Source organism: Sturnira hondurensis, unplaced genomic scaffold (genome assembly GCF_014824575.4).
Source record: "Sturnira hondurensis isolate 20B ecotype Veracruz unplaced genomic scaffold, ASM1482457v3 Scaffold0008196, whole genome shotgun sequence".
Classification (NCBI taxonomy): domain Eukaryota; kingdom Metazoa; phylum Chordata; class Mammalia; order Chiroptera; family Phyllostomidae; genus Sturnira; species Sturnira hondurensis.
This window is the reverse complement of record NW_028080827.1, coordinates 13,312,819-13,325,375: the sequence shown is the minus strand read 5'-3', so window position 1 is coordinate 13,325,375 and position 12,557 is coordinate 13,312,819. Positions and strand designations below refer to the sequence as shown.

Sequence of the window (12,557 nt, the reverse complement as noted above, 5' to 3'; positions counted from 1 at the left end):
GCCTATATTCATTCTCCTAGGCTTGAGATTTTATTTATTCACTAACTTATTTTATAAGATTTGTGTTCATTGGTAATGCCTGTCCTCTTTGGAGGTAAGGAGAAGTGATGCTGATGTACAAGTGACCTGCCATGGGGATTTCACCTGACTCCCAACACACCGGAGTGTAAATCCTCTGTCTTTTCATCTCTTCTTGGTCCATTTTTGTCAGACATAATTTGAAAGCCAGCTTTGACCTTGCACATTCTAATTATGTTAAGGCAGAATACTTATAATGATGCAGTATGAGCTTTCAGATCCTAAGTGCAATCTTAATTACATGCTTTAAGATAGAGTAAACACATGCATTTCACAGAGACATGTGCTCTGTGTGTGTGCATGAAGGAGGCTGGCATGGGTATCCTATAAACATTCCATGGAAAACCATGGTCAATCCAATGGCGCACTTTTTAAGGGGTGCTATCCAGAAATTGGAAGGGTCAAAAGATGAAATACACACACAAAAAGCCCAGTTTTAAGCAAATCTATAACTTAAAAAAAGCCTAAAAATATTCTGAGGGAGGTATGTCATTTGATAGCAGCCATGAGAACTCCCAGCAACTGGGTCATTTCTTTGTAGTAGCTCACATGTCTGGTGATGTCATTTCCATGAGAGGACTTGTCATTCAGTCTTCAGTCTTCCTCCCACAGACCTTAGTCTTGTTTACAAATGATGCTCCGAGGAGGAAGTAAGGTCCCTGCCCCCTAGGATTAGGGTGGTCCACTCAGGCCAGAAGGCCCTGACAAACTGACAGCCCACATCAGGTGCCGAGTACCAATGTTTTGGAGGTTGTTAAGAAGATGCTTGAATTTTCACTCCAATCAAGTAGAAAGGTTTTGTCGTCTGGTTTACATTGGAGTTCTAATTGGCCCATCATTCTGAGAAATAAATTTCCTTCTGGATTAGGAAAGCTCATCATGAGACTTGAGTCAGAGTTCAAAACGTTTCCTCAGTTTTTCCTGGCTTTGAAGCCCTGGCCTCGTAGTGGGGTAAGCCCCACTGCAGGCAGATGAATTGGCCTTGCACAGGGAATCCGGTAATCAGTCTGATTCCAGTCCTGGCTGTGTGTTGTCTATACACTGCTTAATCAGGTCTGTGTCTGTGTGTTTTTTGTTTTTCTGGAACAGCATTCTGGCTTCATTTAGCATGTGCTGCTTTTCTTCAGTTATGTCTTCCATCTTCCCTGGTGCTGCCTGCCATTTCCTTGCCAGCCTAAAAATTTGGCAGTGGAGCCCTGGTGGGAATAGCTCAGTGGATTGAGCATGGGCCTGTGAACCACATGATCGCGGTTCGATTCCCCGTCAGGGCACATGCCTGGGTTGCAGTCCAATTCCCAGCAGGGGACTCACGAGAGGCAACCATACATTGATATTTCTCTCCCTCTCTCCTTCCCTTCCCCTCTAAAGATAAATAAATAAAATATTTTTTTAAAAATCTGCAGTGGAGGCCAAGAACTTCTTGCTGTTTTGCTGTTGTCACCTCTGTGTCAGTCCTGCCTGCCCCCACCCGCAGAAGCTAGGTTTGAGCATTTAGACAAAGAGTTAGTTCCCCCAGCATGCATCTTTGCTAGTTCACGGGTGTGTTACTCTGCTAGGGTCTGGTTCAGCTCTTGGCCTCTGCCCCTAGGTACCTCTATTTTGTTATTATCCCTCAGGGTTGTTACTTGTTTTGTTTTCATCTGTCACTGGATTATTGATGCAGTGAGTTAGTCAGGAATCTTCCAGATGCAGGTGATGGACATCCCAACTCAACACAGCTTGGGCAAAATGAAGGGGAGTGTTTTTGGTTCACGTGACGGAGATGGCCAGGGTTAGTTCTGACTGAAGCACAGTTGGATCCAAGAACACAGGCAGTGTTGCCTCTTTTTAAATCACTTCATCTCTTGGCTCTGCTTCTCTCTAAGTGGTGGATGTATTCTCTTCTGTAGACGGGCAGAGAGGTACGTGCCTCCAGCAGTTCCAGGCTGACTCTATTACAGCTTATGATGTAAGAGGAAAGAGATGCCCTGTCTTCGTTGACTTGTTCTATTAAATCCTGTGGAATGACTCTGATGGTCTCTGCCTTGGTCACAAGCCCTTCTCCTGGACTAATCCCTACAGACAGCGCGTGGTGAGCCAGGACTGGCCAGACCAGCGTCACTTGCCCACTCCTGCCTCCGGGGACTTGGACACCACACTTGGCACCTGCTCCTCAAATCTTACGATTGGGGTGGGAAGAAGTCCCTCAAAGGAACAGAGATAAGTTGCAACAAAATATACCCCCTACACATAGGCAATGCTAAGTATTCACATATGAAAATTTTTTCACTAAAACTGACATGCTATCTTCCCTGTGTTCCTAAATTTGCAATTCTCTTCCATCAATGTGAAAGTCATTTAAAATTAGCCTGGTCCACAGCATCTTGCATCATCTATTCTCCTATACAGTTGACCCTCGAACAACATGCAGGTTAGCGGCACCGACCCCCACAAAGTTGAAAATGTGAGTGTAACTTTTGACTCCCCCCAAAACTTTACTAATAGCCTACTATTAATCAAAAGCCTTACTAATAACATAGACAGTCGATTTACACACATTTTGTATGTTAATATGCATTATATACTGTATTCTTATAATTAGCTACGTAAAATAAAATGTTATTAAGAAAATCACAAGGAAGAGAAAATACATTTACAGCATTTATCTTAAAAAAAACTCATGCAGTTCAAACCTGTGTTGTTCTAGGGTCAACTGTACTTCAGTGAGGTCCCATTATATGTCAATTTCCCAGGAAGCCAATACTGAAACTATGAGATTTATGTGCACAAGGAAAGAGGAGGCAGTAAGATTGGGCAAAGGAGGAACTGAACAGCAACATAGTTGCAACAGAGGTTTCGGGTGATCTTAAGGGAGCTTTGGAACTAGGATGGCACTTCAGACTTGACCTAATTGAGGCAAGGGAGGAACAGACTTGACAGCCTCCTTTGATCTGCCATTGAATGGAGGCTGCCCCCAGAAGCAGCACTGTGGCGAAGGCAGCTCCTTGGAGAGGTCTCAGCTGTGAGCCAGCAGTAGCCAACACTCCTAGCAGCCTGGAGAGTGCATTGCCAGGGCCTGGAGGGGAGTGCCCTGCTACTGCATCCACTTCAGCGGATTTCCAGAATGGAATACAGATGCGACATAATTCTACCATTGAAACATTAAGGGCCAAGTGTGATCTGGTATTTTTCTTCATGATCACAGATATCATCATTCACTTTAGAGTCTATACTTTAAACCCTTCTTTCCAATGTGATTAATGTTCTTTTATGTTTCAAAATAAATAATGTATATCCAAATAGTGATGTATTTTATAGACTCACTATAAACATGCCTTAAAGATAGAAAGCATAACAGTTCTGAGAGCACATGGTTATGTTGTTGTCTTGTATGTGGACTTGGAACCCTGCCCGCCTGGGCTAATTATCTGGTGATCCTTAAATGTTCTGCTCTTTCAGGCCAGGGGCAGCAAAAGCACTGCACTCAAGACACCACTATGGTTAGCGTTCTTTCCTTCCAGCTTCCCAACCTCCCAGCAGCCCATCAATCTAGTCCATTGGAGTTGGCAGGTATGATGAATCCTGCTTAGCATCCGCTAAATCAGTTTGGGCTCCTATAACAGAATATCATAGACCGGGTGGTTTAAACAACAGATGTTTATTTCCTGCAGTTCTGGAGGCTGGAAGTCTGAGACCTGGGTGACAGCATGGTCAGATGCTTGGTGAGAGCCCTCTTCCGGGTTTGCAGATGGCTATTTCCGTGTACCCTCACATGGTAGAGAGAGAGCAGCTCTGGTCCCTTTGTCTTTCCAAAGGGTACCAATCCCATCATGGGGGCTCCAGCCCCATGACCACAACTAAATCCAATTACCTCCTGAAGACTCCAGCTTCAAATAAGCATCCCATTGAGGCTATGGAGTTCAATAATGAATTTGGGGGGGGCGGGCGGAAAGCAAACATTCAGTCCACTGCAACATCCCCGGTTTAGACCTGAGGCTATCTGCACTCAAAATTCACTTTTCTAAGCCTCTTTAGCTACCTTTCTTGGTTTCTTTGGCCACTAATTATTCCCATAGTCCTCTTCTTAGAATAAGAGGCTGTTGAACCCATTCCTATGTACAAAACCCTGAGACTTGCTCCATGTTCAGGCCTGTGTGGATACGCAGGTAGGACTTCCCTTCCAGCGAGTCCTCTGCTACCTCTCCACTCTTCCTGATTTCCCCACCAGCATTGTCTCACTGGGTAGATGACTTCCTATTTGAGCTGAGCTGTAAATGGGTTTAAAACAGAAATCACAAATGGCATGGCAAGGGCTATATTTTGTAGGCAGCTGAGTTTTGTTTGGCCTACACAATGTTTTTAAAAACTTAAGCCCTGGCTAGTGTGGCTCAGTGGATTGAGCGCAGGCCTTCAAACCAAAGGATCACCAGTTTGACTCCCAGTCAGGGCACATGCCTGGGTTTTGGGCTAGGTCCCCAGTGAGAGGTACATGATAGGCAATCACACATTGATGTTTCTCTCCCTCTCTTTCTTCCTCCCTTCCCTCTCCCTAAATATAAATAAATAAAATATTTAAGAAAATTTGAGCCAATGTTCAACATTCTAGAGATTTCATTCAAATAAAATTTGGATTTCCCTTTCTCTTAAAAAAAAAAGCAGATGACTCAGCAATAAAATTATTTCTACATGGCAACTCTTGGCTCCGGCTGAATAGCTGCTGCCTCCAGACCTCCGCAGTGCCCACCACACACTTCCACATTACACCTGCTGCCTTTTCCATTTATGTGTTACCCACCCAGGTTCTGTGGTTTACAACCCTGGTTTAAGTTAACATTCTTCCTGTTGGTACTTGGCATCCAGTGCAAGTTAGTAGCAGTGAGGAAGAGCCAAAAACATGATGCAGTCAGGTCAGAGGTAAAGAAGGAAATCAAGCCCTAGGGTTCCCACTAACACCGTTTTCTGATGCAGAGAAATTGGGCTCACCTCCTTTGTCCGTGTCACAGAACGAATTCCACATCTGTGGAATGCATTGTGTTTTTTGACAGATGGTCCACAGTGAATTGGTGGTAACCTCTGCCACTTGTTACGCATCTGTTACTAAGGAGACTCAGAAGGTGCTAGAAAATTCTGTGGCATGTTCCCTCCTCCTGGGTCCTGGACACTGCCAAGTGAAAATGTGAGATGCACTGACAAGGAGGAGAGTCTTTTTTAAACATAAGGAGCAACACTCGGGTTTCCCTGCCTCGTGAAATATTTCCTCAGTCTGGCTGGGTAACTCAGTTGCTTAGAGCATTGTCCAAATATGCCAAAGGTACAGGTTCTATCTCTGGTCAGGGCACATACAAGAATCAACCACTGAATGCGTAAATAAGTGGAACAACAAATCAATCTCTCTCTTTCTCTCCCATCCCTCCCTAAAATTAGAAATTAAAAAAGAAATATTTCCTCTATCAACCAGCAGAGTATGCCCATGGGAACTCATGCCAGCCTGCATGGCAGACAGTGGCTTATTTTAAGGCTAACCTGAGGATGAAGAGAACATAGAAAGAAAGGGAAAAAAATTAATGATTCCATATTAACCATGTTCCTTCAATACAGTTAATTTTTTAAAAAAAATCTATGACATCACAGTAGCAGAATAACTAATGGTGGCAAGTGAATGTTTTTTTCAGTGAAATATGAGAACTACTTGGATTACACTGAGCCCTACCAATTTTAAAGGCAAAATACTTTCCTCTGAGTCTTACCAATTTTAAAAACTAAAGAAGTGCATTGTGTTGGGAAGAAGCAGTGTCTTCTTTTCAGGGCTGGGGGTGGAGGGGCTGACGCATGTGCGGACTTCATTACACTGAGTACTCTGCTCCGAGGTGGGTTCATTCTCTGCTTCCCTGCCCCCAGCCCAGGCCTTCCCTTGGCACACGACTTCCTGTAACATGGACATTTCTTAATTTGATGGGTTCATTAGTCTATTATAGCTTTTCCATAGCTGAAGTGGACCACAGCGGTGATGAATGGTTTATCAGGAAAACAAATCAAGAGTAGACTTCATGGACAGTCGAGCAACACCTTAATCAGGAAATCCAAAGGACCAGCAGTGGTGAGGGGAGAGGGAAGGACATTAGGATCGCCAGAGAATTTCTTCCCCTGGGTCTCCTGAGTCAGAAACATTAAAAAATCTAATGCAGCTTTATTCTCCATCCTCCTTTAAGCCTTAAACGCCTGCCTTTTGGGCATGGACTGTAATAGACTAGGGCTTTAGGACCAGTTTCTCTGAGAAGCAGCCGGTGTTCAAGAAGGGCCCTTGACACCATTCTGACTTAATGCTAGACACATCTGCGGCTACTTGGACAAAATTGACATTGTCTGGAGTGCAAAGCAATCGCCTAGCACAGCATTAGGGAGCATTTACTCTTGAGCCGTGCTACCAGACAGCAAATCTTGACCTTTAGGAGTTCAGAGATTAGATTTTGTTGCTGCAGGCATTGAAGATATTGTTAGGAATTTATTGCTATTCAAAGCAGATTTCAGGGGTTACCTATGGGTTTAATTCATCGCATCAATCATTTTTGGGAAGGTTCTTTTAAAGCCAAGATAGCTTCAAATAAAAACTAGGATTACTTTTACATTGATTGTCAGTAGTTGCTGAGGAGCAAAGGGGGAACACTCTTGAGATGCTGTTAAAGTTTTGGTATTTGTTCCTTCCCCAGCAGCAATTCTGTGAGCTTGGAGAGAAAAGGCCTGTTTCTTCGAGAGACGTGTGAGGCCATTGCTGCAGGAACAGGCAGGAAATGAGAACAAGGATGTGACTAACATCTGATGTAGATTTCTCCAGGCCTTTAATGCGTTCAGTGCACAGATCTGCAGGTTATCTCAAAGTGCATCGTTTAAAAATGAGACCTGTTTAAGCCAACAAAGGTTAAATGGGGCTCACTGTGGGGGGGGGTGCATCTGTGTGCAGCCATGGAGAGTGTGGGTGCACACATACAGGCGGCCTCTCTTAACTGGAGGTCAGTCTGCCAGGTGCCCAGCCCTCTTGCTCCGAGAGGGTGGGGACGTGTGTAGGAAAGGTTTCTACGGGTCTCTGCAAAGGAAGTGCTGCATGGTTACGGGGCTCCTGTCATGTGCTTCCCTTCTTTCAGCAGACTTTTATCTGATCCTTATTGATTTTTATTTACCGTGTAGTTCCTGTATTAAACTCTTTTCCTCAGCTCTCCAATCCATAGTTGATTAAACACCTCAGGGAGAATTTATGTCCATGGTTTCTCTTCATCTCTCCAAATTTGCTTCTTATTTCTCAAAAGAAGGAGTTTGTACTAGATGATCCTATAGCATTGACTTCATTGCAACTAGAAGGCAATAGCATTGCCTCTGAAGACGGGAACAACCGCAGCAAAAGAAGCAAGAACAAAAGAAGCCTCCGAAGGGGTGGATGCAAATGTGAACACAGGGAGAGAGCTGTCGCCCCACCCAATAATAAATGGGGACCTGAGACATCAGTGAAAGGTTACCTGCAGGTCAGAATGTTTAGTTTAAGGAGCCAGAATGATAGATAAATATTGTAAGCTGTAAGTTAGAAAGATTTTTATCTAAAATTGTCAACACTTAAAAGTTCCACTGCTGGAAAGGGAAAGCTTTATTATCCAGAAAAAATCATGCCTTTGGAGCAAGTTGCTGCTGCTAAAAACCTGAGACACTTTTAGGGCAGGTGAGTATCAGGTGAGCTATGTACATTGGTGACAATGCTCAGCAACTGTGTCTATGGGGAAATAAAAGGGAACTTCTCTTCTCTTCCATTTGAGTGAGAGACACAATGGCCAGGCCATTCTCCCCATCATTAGTAGAAGAGTCCCTGTGTGCCAGGCGTAACGCCCCATGAGATAGGAAGTATTGCCCATTGGTCAGCAGGAGAACCTGAAAAGCACAAAGTTAAGTAACTTGCCTAAGGTAGCACAACCACCAAAGCACATCCTTGGGCTTCACATTCAGCTTTGCCTATTTGAAGGTTCTTTCCAGCACCATTAAACCAAGCTATGGCTCCCACACAGATGAGGAACTGAGGCACGTGCAGCTAAATCATCTTGAACAAGTTGTGGGAAATGACCAAACAAATATTTTATTCTCAGTATGCTGACCTTCGACTAACTGTACTTTTATAACTAAATTGCATATATATTAATAGCCACTGTGAATTCATAATTTGCCAGGTACAAATAAATATTTATGCACTAAACATGCTGTATAAAGAACGATTGCTAATTGCTCTTGCTCTCATAGAAATATATTCAGATGTGCAGTATAAAATTTGAGCATTTCTACCAGGCTTCAAAACCAGCCTGATGTAGAGACTCTGATTCACCTACATACAAATGTTCCACCGCCAGTGGCGGTTTCCTGGATAGCCAGGGGAGCGATTTACCTTGCAGCCAAAGCTGAGACTGGGGTCTAGTGTCTGAGAATTCACGGGCAAGGATGCAGTTATATACAAGGAATCCAGTCCCGTGGCTGCTGGAGGATTAATTGGGCTCAGCCCTTATACTCCAGATGTGGGAAGTGAATGAATGGGCTGATTCGGACTCGCTCGACTTTATTTATTTAAAACTCTTTTATTGCAAAGGCAATACATCTTTATTGCAGGATATCAGAGTAGCAGAAAGAAACAGCAGAATTCAGCCACAGTTCTACCAACTAGAGACAACAAAAGCAAACACATTGGGATGTAGGTATGTAAATGTAAATCTATACTGTTTATTGAAGAACCGTAATGTATAGTCTGTTTTGTGACCAGTTTAAAAATATTGGGACCATCTTTCCACATCACAAAATTTTCTACAATTTTATTTTCTTTGGCTGTGTTATGACTTATTGAATGGATGTATTGTTGTCTATTTTTATTTAATGTAACCACTTGCCTAAAGTGTTTCTGATGAAGACCCCAGAACCACAACCAGATGAATGGAGGTCTTTAAATACTCCTGCCCAAAACAATGTCTTTGGGCCTTTTCCCCCCTTCTGTTATGTCTACCTGGGGTAAACAAAAGTGACAGGTCACCTCCCTTCTGGTCACACCAAATGAGATAACGTGAGATAATGTATATAGAACCTCTGAAATACGCCCTGGGGCGTGGTCAGCACTTACTACAGGGCAACTCCCATTCCAGTCATTCTAGCGATACCCGGCCCTGGTGGAGTACGAAACCTGTGGCTCCTGGTGCTCCCTCCTCTAGGTTACGGTCACCACGGGAAAGTGAGGCGACTGCAGCCCAAGGTGCTGCCGAGACTTACCAACAGACGGTCCCAACACTAGATTCTGAACCCAGACTTTTAGATTCTAAGTTTACTAGAATTTCTGTCGTAATTTCTATGAGGGCAGAAAATGAAATAGCGAAAGGAAGGAAAGGCAGGGAGGGAGGGAAGAACAAAACAGACAAGTTGAGATGCATGTGCTAAAAAGATAGGGATATGTAGGCCCTGTCCTCTGTGGGCAGGCAGGCGGGGGCTTCCGGGGGCGGGCGGGGGCTTCCTTGTCCATTCCGTGTGCCCCCGATTGCTTATCTCCCACCAGGTAACAGAGGACTGCTTTCTCAGGCATAGGCTTCAGACTCTGGATCTCAAAAGACAAAGCCACTTTTCTCCATGATTTTGCAGCCTCCAAATAATTGACTGCAGGGTGGAGAAGCACCTGTTAAGAGGAGACACCTGGCCCTGGGACGACAGCTGAAAAAGCTGGGCCATGTGAGAGTCCTGCAAATTGTCCGAGTCCTGGTTTCCTTGGGGGAAACTGAGGTAAGTGATTACAAGGATATGAAATAATGTAAATAAGTGTGCGTATATGCTTGAATTGCCAGGCTCTATCAGGAACTCCACAAGTGTTGGCTCCCATGTTCCCTGTGCCTGCAGGTTACATTAGAGGGAGTATTGAAACCACCTGGGTGGTCTGATCATCTTAAAGGCTTCGTCTGAATCCGAGAGCCTGTGATTTTGCAAGTCGATGAGATTGTTTGTAGGTCAGGGGAGACAGGGCAGTAAGGTAAACCAAGCCCCAAGGACGGAGCTGATGCAGGCACACCTCACTTCCCAAATGAAAGGAAAGACCCTCCACCCGCAAAAAGATTGCCACTCGTTTTACCGCGATACTTGCTTTATTGCCGTGGTCTGGAGCCCAACCCACACTCTCTTGGAGGTAGGCGTGTACTTTTTCTTTCTTTGTATTGAATTGATTGGCGTGACACTGGTTCATAAAATTACATAGGCCTCAGGTGTATGCCACCATTCGTCCCCCTACACCCTTTTCTACCTGCTCCCTATGCCGTTCCTTCTGGTATTCAGCATACTGCTGTGTGTCTCCGAGTCTTCTGTACTTTGAATAAGGATTCTTCTAAAATCTCTGGCATGTGCATGGAGTAGGCTGTGTTTCTCTAAAACAGTGGCAACAGTTTGGCCTGGGAGACCTTACCAGCCCTTCTGCAGTCTCTCCAGTATCTCCAAGATGACTCGGATGAACACATAGTCTATACAAAAATGTTTGCATACTGTGAAAATTCAGCATCTAGACAAGTCCTCTAACTGTCCCCCACCTGCCATTCCCTGAACCCCTCTCATCTAGAAAATTGGGAGCTGCCTTGCTCTGTTACTTGATGACTTGATCAGTGAGTGAGGAAGAGGAAAATGCGCACCCTGTTCTAGTAGTGCTGGTGGATAGTGATTCCTTGGATGACAGTCAGGTATTAAGGAGCTACGTTTTTTAGGAGGCCAGTGAACCACCCCCATACTCCCACAGTCACCTCACCTCCCTCAGCTCCTAATGCAGAATGGCCATGGGAGAAACAGGCGCTTAGAAGAACATGTCATTTGGGGCCGCAGGAGGAGAGCCCAAGGGAAGGTGTCTGTCCTGTGAAATATCTGATCCCAGAGCAAGGGGCATAGTCTTTGCAAAACAGCAAACTGTTAGACTACTTTTATTTGACATTCAACTTATTGGTTCTTTCATCCATTCAATTAAGCAACATGCATTTATTGAACAGCTTGCGAGGCCCTGGAAATATCACACTGATTGGCAAGGCCCCTCCCCTCACTGGTTGCAGTCTAATGCAAAGGAGTTGCTTTCAAATGCAGGAACGTAGGGTTTGGTCTGCCTGGCCACGGTGGGCTGTCACCTCACTTCACCAGATCGAGGGAACAGCCTGGCTCTCCTGGGCACAGCGCCCCAGCACCCTGGACCCCTGCTGAGCAAGACTCCCAGTTTGGAGGTAGAAGGATAGAACCACTCACTTAGCACATCAGAGACAGAGAAGAGCAGGTGGTAAATCCTTTGCAGGGTTTTATCCATTGCCGCAAGGTAATTCTGAAATAAATGAGCCAAGTCAAGGATACGGTGCTTATTAATGAATCAGACCTGAAATGTTCATTTATTTGCTTCCTGTGCTTTGTGCTAGTTTTTAAGGGTCTGCTCTCTATCCGTTATCCTGAGTTAAAACAACTTGGTTGGTTCTTCTCTCCTACCCCATCCTGAAAAGTATTTCCCATTTTACATTTCTATGTTATCCTGTTTTCTTTTGGTATCTTAGTCTTGTCTGAGCTCAGATGTGGCAGAGCAAATAATTCTAATCTATTTCTGATCTTTGTCCCCAACTTCAGGGTTCCCTTGGCAGAGACTGTCCCATTCTGGGGATAAGACAGGGAGGAAAGGGAGGACATGGAAGGCACAGTCACTGAAGTGCCTCCCGTGTGAAAGGCGAGGTCATGCTGAGTGTGATGGTAACTGCTTCCCCAGATCCCTATTCCTGAAATCCTAACGTCTGACAGACTGTCTGACATTCGTAATAAGCTCCCTGGCAGGCAAAAAGGGGACTGAACTGACATAAGTCTACTTGTAGGCTTGTATTTATCCTACTTAGTATGAATATTTATACATTTCATTAAAGAAATACTAATGTGTTTAATTATGAGATGTTGCCACATACCCTTTTGGGGGTGTTATGTAATTTATGGAAAATGCCCCATATTACATTTCTAAAATTCAAAAAATTCTGAATTCTTAAACACATTGGTTTCATGGGTTTCTTTTAAGGGGTTATGGAACTCTATTTTTTTTTCAGTCTGTGTTATGATCTCCTCCTTATCTATTATAGAGAGAATTTTTAAAAATATTCTTGAAGCAGAAGAATATGCTATATTCTTCTAATTATTATACTTGATTATACTATAAAGCAGAAGCTTCCTAAAACTACTTTTTGTTTTTTACTACATATGCTTTCTGCCACAATACCCCAAATTAGCTTTTATTTCATGTATACTGTGCTCAGCACCCTGGAGTATTTTTCTAATTAAAAAAAGACCTTAGGTATTTTTTATATCTTATTTTCTTTTGTTTAACATCTTCATTGAGGCATCATACACATATAAAATTCACTTGTTTTGAGTCTACAATGCAATGCCTTTTAATGAATTTATGAAACGGTGTGACCATCATCACAATCTGCTTGCAGAACATTTCCATCACC

General features: G+C 43.9%; 1 pseudogene; it reads right to left on the bottom strand.

The window, feature by feature from the left end:
• Positions 1 to 942: 942 nt before the first annotated feature.
• LOC118992483 (LYR motif-containing protein 1-like) overlaps positions 943 to 12,557 on the bottom strand; it is a 29,756-nt pseudogene continuing 18,141 nt past the window's right edge.